The sequence below is a fragment of the Lepidochelys kempii genome, chromosome 8, assembly GCF_965140285.1.
Source record: "Lepidochelys kempii isolate rLepKem1 chromosome 8, rLepKem1.hap1, whole genome shotgun sequence".
NCBI lineage: Eukaryota > Metazoa > Chordata > Testudines > Cheloniidae > Lepidochelys > Lepidochelys kempii.
In genome coordinates this window covers 85,769,342-85,780,372 of record NC_136387.1, presented here as the reverse complement: position 1 = coordinate 85,780,372, position 11,031 = coordinate 85,769,342, and positions in this window count along the sequence as shown.

Below are 11,031 nucleotides of genomic sequence, written 5' to 3'. Positions count from 1 at the left end.
CTTTCTCCAAATAAGCATCAACAATTTATATTTAGTAGCAAGTTAGATGCTCATGGGTGCCTTGCACCAGCCAGGCTTGGCAAGGCTCATAGCCACAGATGGTGGTTTGGATTTCTATTGATACTTCAAGTTCTTCCTCTTGACTTAATGGTCTTACTCCTTTGTTCCGGAGAGTCTCAGTGCTGGAATAGCAGAGGTATTTCAAATCAAGTCTGATTCTGTGCTGGCAGAAACACAGGTGGGGGCAAAGTTCACACAGTGCCTGGAAACACTATCCCTAGCATTAGCCAAAACATTCATTGTCTATTTCACAGTACTTAAAATCCCCTCCAGTTACCACCAAATTGAAAAATAAGAGGCTACACACAATCCAGCTGTTGATTGTATAATTAGCCTTTCTGTGGGGCAGAAGCATTACTCTTCATCAAACGCCTGTAGCTGCTTTGTTTGCACAAACATACTCAGCTAAAATCCACCCACCCACCAGTTCAGGCTCCTGTAAAACTGACATTTACTTGTTGAATCACTGAAACAAACTCATTAAAAAAGATACAGAGACCTAAACCAGGTGGGTAATTTTTCTGCAAGTCTAACCCTTAAGCAGAACCAAAAATGTAGACATTGCTGAAGGCTGAAAGGAAATGCATTTGTTTTCTCCTCTAGCATTCTATCCCCCTACCAAAATACACTTTTTATTATAGGTAAAGGAGAATTGTATAATTCCATGACTCCCTTGAATAATGATTTTTTATTAGATATGCTTGATACCACTGGATTCATTCAGTGAAAAACTATGGTAAAATCTAATCAAAGATATACAAAATAAATTATCACCCTCTTTTCTGTTCAACATAAAAATAATTGCTACTGTGATTCCCATAGTGATTTACTGTGTGTATATAAGTGAAAGGGCACCTGATAAGCAGATGTGTGATGGCAAGTTTTTAAGGTCAGGCTTGACAAAGCTCTGGCTGGGATGATTTAATTGGGGATGGGTCCTGCTTTTGAGCAGGGGGTTGGACTAGATGACCTCCTGAGGTCCCGTCCAACCCTGATATTCTATGATTCTATGATTCTAAGTGATGATAGATATTCATACATATAGTTAATAGTAAAATATTTTCTTCTCTAATACTTATTCCACTTTACTTATTTCTAGTTGCTGGAGAGGTAGACATATTAAAATATTAATTTTCCGCTTTACTGGAATGATTTCAGAGTCAAGTGCCATTAAAAGTCTGAATGTAAATATGAGAAAAGAGGATATGACTTGCACTAATCCTCTTCATTTTTTTTAAAAACAAAACTGTTTATTTGCACACTTGTTTTCCCCTCCCCTCAACTATTTCAGAGTTTCAAAATGTTTTTTGGAAAGAGTTAAGCCAGGCATCCATCAAAGATACATTGGGCAGCACAGTTCTGTGAAATACTAGGTTTCTATCTTTCAGGAGCTGCTGAAAAGGCTTGCACTTGTGCATCAATAGGAAAATATGCTGTAGGTTAGAAAATTCCAGCTCAGTCATCTGGGCTTTCCACACATACCTGTTTGCAGTACGTTATATACCTATATACTGTACCTTGCAGTTGAGGTAATATGTTGTGACTGCATTGTTCTTCAAGATTTTCACTGTTATGTCTTTGATGTGGGAGAGGTAAACTCTCTATGCCAGACAAACTGCTCGAAGTGAAAAAGAGGCAGAAAATTAATTTTCACATTTTCCAATGAAGTTTTGTGTGTTTCATAGCAAATAATCAACTTCACATTTTCTGTGAAATCTATCCATCCAGTTCATCTTTGTTGCCCATCACTATGTTATGTGAGTGCAATCCATGACAACTTGATGAGTGTAAAACAAACACATCCTCAAGACAGAGCTTGGGCCTAAATCTTTTCTCACACCAATTTTGCACTGCATTCCATTCGCTTCAATGGAGTTACTATTACTAATTTACATCAGTGGAGGCGAGACATAAACCTTATTAGTTTACAACACTATTCATAAGCAATAACTTGAATAATTGAAATATATCCATCATTCTGTATTATCACAGGTGTTGGGGAGGCTCAGGTGAGGGGGAGTGGCAGGGGGCTGGGGGAGAATAGAGTGTGGCACCTGTCAGCCCCATATTCTGCCATTCTGTGTGTGCATGTGCCAGGATATGGACAGTCTGAGACCTATTCCCTACCCCTACCCCCTGCCCCGCATGTTTGGTAGGATCTGGGAAACTCTGCCTGCCCCAGTGGTGTCTGAGTCCCCTCCCTGCTCCAGTGCATGTGAGACAAGATCTGGGGGAGCTGCCCATCTGTGGGGATCAACCATCCTCCCTGCTGCCGTTCATGGGACCCAAGTCCTGGGGAGGGGTTTGACTTACTGGGGCTGTCTGACCCCCCTCTCTTTACTCCCCTTTCCCATGTGAGTCAGGATCTGCGGAAGCCCTGCCCCCCGAGTGGATAGCTCAGAATAGGCATGCTCAGACCATGTGCCAAGAACACACAGGAGTGAGGAGCTGAGAAGGGGCATGACTGACACATACCAGACACTCTCCAGCATTGTAAAGGATGAGAACACCCACTGACACAAATGGAGGCGTTAACACATCTCAGAGCTATTGCTTCAGGCTTTATTCAACTCCTTGAGGTGTTTTGTTTTTAGGTGAGAGCATCACGTTGAGATGAATAGGCTACCTCTGAGCCTCCTGTGCTGCACATGGATGTGTACACCCCTGTTCTGCACCTACTGACAAAACATTGGAGGATGTGAGAAGAGACCTAGACTGGCTAAGCTGTGCACAGAACTTAAGAAAACCAGGGAATACAGAGATAAGGTAACGTAATTTTAACACTGCCCTCTCGGAGCTGTGCTCCCAAACGCTCATCATCACACACATACTCACATTCTGCCATTTTGCTATATTACTTTTTGCAGGTAGCTACTTGCATCTGCCCTACATGCAAACACTTAACCGGCTCCCCTGACAGAATGCCACACTTGTAAAATGCAACAACCACTTCACACTGACTCACACGATACCATCTAAACCTATATTTTTCCTTACCTATCATTAAACCAACAGACTGCTCATATATCCCACCTCACAACTGTGAATTCCCATGGCAAGCCTCACCCCCCGTGCCTTGCTACTGAGACAACCTACCCAGTTTTTCAATAAAATGATACAGACTAGCTCCACCGTGTACACATGCTTCCTTTTCCTTTACGAGTATACATTGCATGGGCCCCAAACCCTGATCTACTCGTATCAGAATCACAGCTCTGTGATGCTCCTCAGAGTAATTCCCATCTCCTCAGATCCAACGCACCTCTGCCAGCCTGTCCCACCTCCTGCCTCCACTATTCAAGCCATTCAGTACAGCTACAAATCACACACTGAATGCAGCTGCTGCATGCGGATAAGTGCCAGTGGTGCTTGCCAGTTCCAGGGGGAGAGCGTCAAGGTTACGTGAGCACTTATCTTACCTCTGTATTTCCTGGTTTTCTGAAGTTGGAGCTTTGCGGAGTTTAACATCCTGGAAGGACATGAGCTGTCACTGGGAAACATTTACTCTGTTCACCAAGTTTCTTGCCATTGAATATGATTTATCATTTTAGATATCTAATATAGCCAATGGACTCTAAATAGAAGCTCAATGGTTGGATGAAGGCTATTTTTGTCAATATTATTTTGGTTCTATTTTTAATGACTTTCTGGCTTACTTGATTGGATACACAGTCAAACTAACATTAGTTTTTTGAATTGCCAGATTTATCTAATGGATATGCAGCAATGTGAAGAACAGCTACATACTCTACTTGTATAGGACTCACAGTTGCATACAACATAGAATCATAGAATATCAGGGTTGAAAGGGACCTCAGGAGGTCATCTAGTCCAACCCCCTGCTCAAAGCAGGACCAATCCCCAATTTTTGCACCAGTTCCCTATATTGCCCCCTCAAGGATTGAACTCACAACCATGGGTTTAGCAGGCCAATGCTCAAACCACTGAGCTATCCCTCCCCCCACCTATTCTGTCAGCGGTCATTTTTACCACTTAAGAGGTGGTGCTGAAATGCTTTGACATGCAAATTCCTCTTTCCTTCTGTAGAAAAGTCAGTAGTTCTATCATATGAAAACAAACTGCAAGTATAAAACTCTACCTGTCCAGAGTAGGAGCTCCTTGAGTACATAGTATGGGAAAGATGGACTGCAGAAGCAATGTGAGGATCCAGATCTAGATCAGATTTAGGCTAGAGTTCTGGTTCAGATACGACAGTGTCAAAATAAAGGTTTTGGTAAGGTTATGGCTGAAATGTCATAAGTTGTTTTTCTGAGATTTCAGCCCAAGATGGTGGGTATTTCAGAAGATCCCCTGCCTGTTGTGGACATGATCCAGAAACTGGAGAAGTGTTTGGAAGTCAGAAGTTGTCTCAAATCTCTACCTCAAAATTAAAAAATGTGCAAATTCCAGGCTTTAGTTCATCTTTACTATAAAAATCTCATTGTGAAATTAAAACTGCAGTATTTTCTTTTTAAAAAAAACTATGATGCCTAACAAGCAGATGGAAGAGCATATCTTTTTGTTGAGCTAGAAAGAAAAAAAATGGGCTAATTCTAAAGAAATTAGAATATTTGGTGGGTTGGGCTATATTTTAGTTAATTCATTGTCAAATAACCAGGTAATTTGCTCATTCTGGATACCTGATTGTCAAATAACCAGGTCTAGGGAGATGAGGGAGGGAGGAAGGGTTTCAAGTACTGGTAAAACAATGGCTTGCTCCCTTTGATCAATCAAATCCAATCATTATTAAATCTTTTTATGGATGTCTAGTAGAAATCAGGCCTCCTGGTATTTGTGCTCATCAGTCAGGGAAAGATTGATTAAATCAGATAGTTTTGGGGTAAACAAATAACTGCAGGTTATTATTCTGTAAAATGTATGGTGTGCCACCAAAAGAACAAACAAAGGAACATAAACAGAAGTTAAAACACATATGCGCTATTTGTAGATACCACACTGAGGGTATGTCTACACCAGGCCTCACTGAGAAATTCTTTACACAGCCCTCAAGTTCATTAGCTAGCAGAAATACCTTATGCACAGTGAGAAAACACATGTGTCAAATTATAATTACAGGCAGACTCTCTGGACCAGAATCCACTGCTGCAGCTCAGGAGGGCTTACTGTGGATGCAGAGGAGAGTACAGTGGTGTCTTTTAGCCAACTTTGCGCACCTCTGATCCTGGAGATGCTCTTCACAAATTTGATCAGTTTGAGGGCTGTTTTCATTTGAACCAGCTGCCAGTGATCTTTTGGGACCATTATAGCAACCAGGGATCATTAGTAACCAAGGGTGCCCAAACCAGGCCCCTAGCAGCCACACCCCTTTCACCAGGTAGAGGGCTGGTGCAAGAGCAGCTATGGTGGCTCTATGTAGGGGAGATCATCTGAGGCTAGGCTTTTAGACAATTGTGCACTGGCTGCATGACATTAGCTTGTCTAACTTTCTACAGGATTTGACCCTCCATATTTGACTGACAGCTCTTCAGCTGCACTCCTGCAGAAAATGTTGGCTCACCTGAAACTCTCATTCAAAGGTTCTGAGTCTAGCTCAACATCTTGAGAGGGAAGCACGGTAGCTGGGTTTCTGAGGGGATGAGGCAGTGGTTGCTGCTCAGCTCAAAGTCTGAGCAAGCAGAACTATTGTTCTCAGAGGCAACAACTGGGAATAAGGTACCAGAAATCACCTTCTCAGTGTCCCTGTGCTCTAACTATTAAGGTCAGAGATTCCCCCTTGGGGACAATGAGATCTATGCTGCCACCATGTCAAGGTTCCTTCCCCACTCTGAACTCTAGGGTACAGATGTGGGGACCTGCATGACAACCTCCTAAGCTTACTTTTACCAGCTTAGGTTAAAACTTCCTCAAGGTACAAACTATTTTACCTTTTGCCCCTGGACTTTCACTGCCACCACCAAACGTCTAACCGGTATTATTATTAGGAAAGAGTCCGTTTGGAAATGTCTTCCCCACAAAAAAATCCTCCCAAACATTACCCCCCCCTCCTTTCTGGGGAAGGTTTGATAAAAATCCTCACCAATTTGCATAGCTGACCAGAGACCCAAACCCTTGGATCTTTAGAACAATGAAAACGTGTTCAGTTTCTTAAACAAAGAATTTTAATAGAAGAAAAAGTAAAAAGAATCACCTCTGTAATTAGGTAATTAGATTCAAAACATAGAGAATCCCTCTAGGCAGAACCTTAACTTACAAAAAGACACAAAAACAGGAATATCCATTCCCTCCAGCACAGCTTATTCTCTCAGCCATTTAAAGAAATCAGAATCTAACACATCTCTAGCTAGATTACTTACTAAGTTCTAAGACTCCATTCTTTTTCTGTTCCTGGCAAAAGTTTCACACAGACAGAGAGAGAGAGGCTTTGTTTCTCCCTCCCCACAGCTTTTGAAAGTATCTTGTCTCCTCATTGGTCATTTTGGTCAGGTGCCAGCGAGGTTATCCTAGCTTCTTAACCCTTTACAGGTGAAAGGAGCTCCAGGTAGGGAGACCTGGGAAGACAGGGCTCGGTCCTGGGGCTGGTTTTGTTTAACATCTTTATTAAAAATCTGGATGATGGGATTAATTGCACCCTCAGCAAATTCGCAGATGACACTAAACTGGGGGGAGAGGTAGATATGCTGGAGGGTAGGGATAGGGTCCAGAATGACCTAGACAAACTGGAGAATTGGGCCAAAAGAAATTTGATGAGGTTTAACATGGACAAGTGCAGAGTCTTGCACTTAGGAAGGAAGAATCACATGCACCACTACAAGGGACCGGCTGGCTAAGCAGCAGTTCTGCAGAAAAGGACCTGGAGATTACAGTGGATGAGAGCTGGATATGAGTCAACAGTGTGCCCTTGTTGCCAAGAAGGCCAACGGCATATTGGGCTGTATTAGTAGGAGCATTGCCAGCAGATCAAGGGAAGTGATTATTCCCCTCTATTCGGCAATGGTGAGACCACACCTGGAGTATTGTGTCCAGTTTTGGTCCCCCCACTACAGAAAGGATGTGGACAAATTGGAGAGAGTCCAGCAGAGGGCAACAAAAATTATTAGGGGGCTGGGGCACATGACTTATGAGGAGAGGCTGAGGGAACTGGGGTTATTTAGTCTGCAGAAGAGAAGAGTGAGGGGGATTTGATAGCAGCCTTCAACTACTTGAAGGGGGGTTCAAAAGAGGATGGAGCGAGGCTGTTCTCAGTGGTGGCAGATGACAGAACAAGAAACAATGGTCTCAAGTTGCACTGGGGGAGGTCTAGGTTGGATATTAGGAAACACTATTTCACTAGGAGGGTGATGAAGCACTGGAATGGGTTACCTAGGAAGGTGGTGGAATCTCCGTCCTTAGAGATTTTTAAGGCCTGGGTTGACAAAGCCCTGGCTGGGATGATTTAGTTGGGGTTGGACTAGATGACTTTCTGAGGTCTCTTCCAACCCTAATATTCTATGATTCTAGGACTGGCTGTGAGAACAGTCTGGGACAGAAAAAGAGCTCTTGTGATGAGAGAAGACTACAGAGCCAAGTATGAGATTTTGTGTGGTGACAGACTCTATTTTGGGACTCTGAGGATTATTAGGAAATGTTTCTGTTCAAAATCAACCCCAGATAGGGGTGGCACTAACCCAGAAAAGAATTATTTCTGTTATTAAACCCATCCCAGCAGGGCTAAGGCCTGACCAGTGCTCAGAAGATGGGGACAATTACCTACTGTGTCTTACATACGGCACTCCTGTTAAGACACCCCAGAATATTAGCCTTTTTTCCACAACTGCATAAGATTGTTGACTCACATTCAATTTGCGATCCACTATAACTCCCAGACCTTTTTCAGCAGTACTACCACCTAGCCAGTATTTCTCCATTTTGTAGTAGTGCACTGGATTTTTCCTTCTTTACTGAAGTACTTAGCACTTATCTTCATTGAAATTCATCTTGTTGATTTCAGACCAATTCTCCATTTTATCAAGATCATTTTGAATTTAAATCCTGTCCTCCAAAGTCCTTGCAACCCCTCCCAGTCTGGTGTCATATGCAAATTTTATAAACATACACTTCACTCCATTATTCAAGCCATCAGTGAAAATAATGACTAGGACTGAAGCTATGACTGACCCCTGCAATACCCGACTAGATACATCCTCCCAGTTTGACAGTGAAATATTCATAATTACTTTGAATTGGGTCTTTCAACCAGTTTTGCTGACACCTTATAATAATTTCATCTAGACCACGTGTCCCTAATTTCCTTATGAGAATGTCTTGTGGGACTGTGTCAAAAACCTTATTAAAATCAAGACAGATCAAATCTACTGCTTTTCCCTATCCAGGAGGCCACTAACTCTGTCAAAAGGAAAAGGAGTACTTGTGGCACCTTACAGACTAACAAATTTATTTGAGCATAAGCTTTCGTCCGATGAAGTGAGCTGTAGCTCACGAAAGCTTATGCTCAAATAAATTTGTTAGTCTCTAAGGTGCCACAAGTATTCCTTTTCTTTTTGCGAATACAGACTAACATGGCTGCTACTCTGAAACCTGTCATCTGTCAAAAGGGGAGTTAGATTGGTTTGGCATGATTTGTTCTTGACAAATCCATGCTAGATATTCCTTATAACCCTATTGTACTCTATATGGTTACAAATTGATTATTTAATAATTTGTTGCAGTATCTTTCCAGGTATCAAAGTCAGGCTGACTGGTTTATAATTCCCTGAGTCCTCTTTGTTCCCCTTTTTAAAGATAGGTACTATGTTTGCCCTTCTCTAGTCCTCTGGGACCTCATCCATCCTCCTTAAGTTTTCAAAGATAATTGCTAATGGTTCTGAGATTGCTTCAGCTAGCTCCTTAAGTACCCTAGAGAGAATTTCGTAAGGCCCTGCTGACTTGAATACATCTAATTTATCTAAATATTCTTTAACCTGTTCTTTCCCCCATTTTGGCTTGTGTTCCTTCACCCTTGTTGTTCATATTAATTGTATTGAGCATCTGGTCACAATTTACCCTTTCAGTGAAGACTGAAGCAAAATAGGCATTAACCGCATCAGCCAAGGGCCAGACAACCTCCTCTGGCAGAAAATGTCAGGGAGGGGAGGGCCAGGGAGAGGAAAACACCACAAGGTTCCTCTCATGGAGGTGACCTGGCACTGTCCCTCTGATGAAGGTGTTTGGGGGACTGTGGCATTTGGAAGTGATATCCTTCCAACCTGACAAATTTTGGGGATCTGTGGGGAAGGAATCACGTCTGGAACAATGTTTCCCTTAGCTCCATTGCCACCCACCCTCCAGCAAAAACAGGGTCAGAATTGGAGAATGCTGTTTTCAATATTAGGCACCTAAATTATATCCACCATTTCCATTATTATAATACCAATTAAGTCTTCACTCAGTTATTCCTGGTTTAAGTAAAACTGAAATAATATAGGTGGTGCTCGAGGAAATGTATCACCATTATAATATCACATTTAAAATTTTGAGATTTACTGTACAAGAGCAAACCTTGCTGGTTTATCAACAATAAGCAGCATTTTTGTATTCCATTCCACTGATATCCATTTTTCATGCTTTAGCAAGGTGAAGCTTTCTAATCAAGGGAAAGTAGCATGGTGCAAGTGTAGATAATATATTTCAATGGAGGTTTGTAATGAATATAGTATTTATTAAGACACAAGTCATTAAAAGAAGACTTGCATGGTTGCCTGATTATTTTATTGATTTTTTTTAATGCATGAGTCAAGGCAAGGATTATAGTTTACAAGAAACATTTTCATTTCTAATCTTTAATTTGATAATGTGTCACCATATTTGTTCTGTGCTGTTTAGAATTTTTTGGCATACACATGCTGTGCATCCTAAATTGAGTGCAAGGTTAGAAAGAGTAGGACTGAAGAAAAGAATAATGGCAAAAGTCTGGAAGATGTATTCAAGCCATTGATTTTATTAATCTTTTATTTGTCCCTACTAGTGGGGTTTTTTTTTGTATGTTTGAATATAGCACCTGTCCCTGCCCTCACTGAAGTCAATAATAAGACTTCCACTGATTTTAGAGGTGCAAGAAGAAGTTTGCAGTGCATATGAACAATATCAAATTTGGCAGTTTCAGAGGATGAAGTTCTCTCTATCAACAGAACAAATACAGGATTTACATTGGCAATGTAAATCTGCCCTCCCACTCCCCCCAGTCTCCTGCCAACATACCTCAACCAAGATTTAGAGGCACTATCACTAAGGTTAAGCGGATATTCATTCTCTCTGCCAATTGAGAGAATGGCCTCTCTGCTCAGAATGTCACTCAGCTGACCACTTAGCAGTTGAAAACCACTGTCTTTTGGAAATGTTGACACTTGGGAAGTGGCCAAATAGCCATAGAATGGTAATAAGAATCACTTTCATCCACTGCAAATTTAAGCTGGACTTGAACTGTTGACCTAAAAATAAAGGGCCCTCTTCTCATTAACATTCCCTAATATGGTCCCTTCATGTTTGCTCTTCATTATATGCCAAAATATATGTAATGAGTCAAATAAATTGCACATTTTAAATCTATGCATTGTATATTTGATGATAGTATCAAAGATGTTGATTTTGATATCAGAAACATATGAAATAGAAGTCAAGATTAAGGCATGGTGCTGGTGCCTTCATTAACCGAAAACTCCAGCTGAGTTCACTGGGCACCTGTAGCCATGGAGGGAGGGAGCCAAGTGAAGGAAACTGGAACGAAGAACTTTGAGTTGATAAAAAGACAACATCTGAAGGACAGGGCACAGAGTAAGGCTGAACCCCAGTCCCAAAGGTTGGGGTATCTGGGATAAGCTAGGCCTACCTAAGCCTATAAGTAGATATAGATATAGATAGATAAATGCCAAGGCCTTTTATTGTACTTAACACCCTTTTCTCTTGTTATGATTTGTTCCTACTGTTAAGATTAAACAATAATTCATTTTGGAAAGTCTGTTTTGCGTCACTCTATTC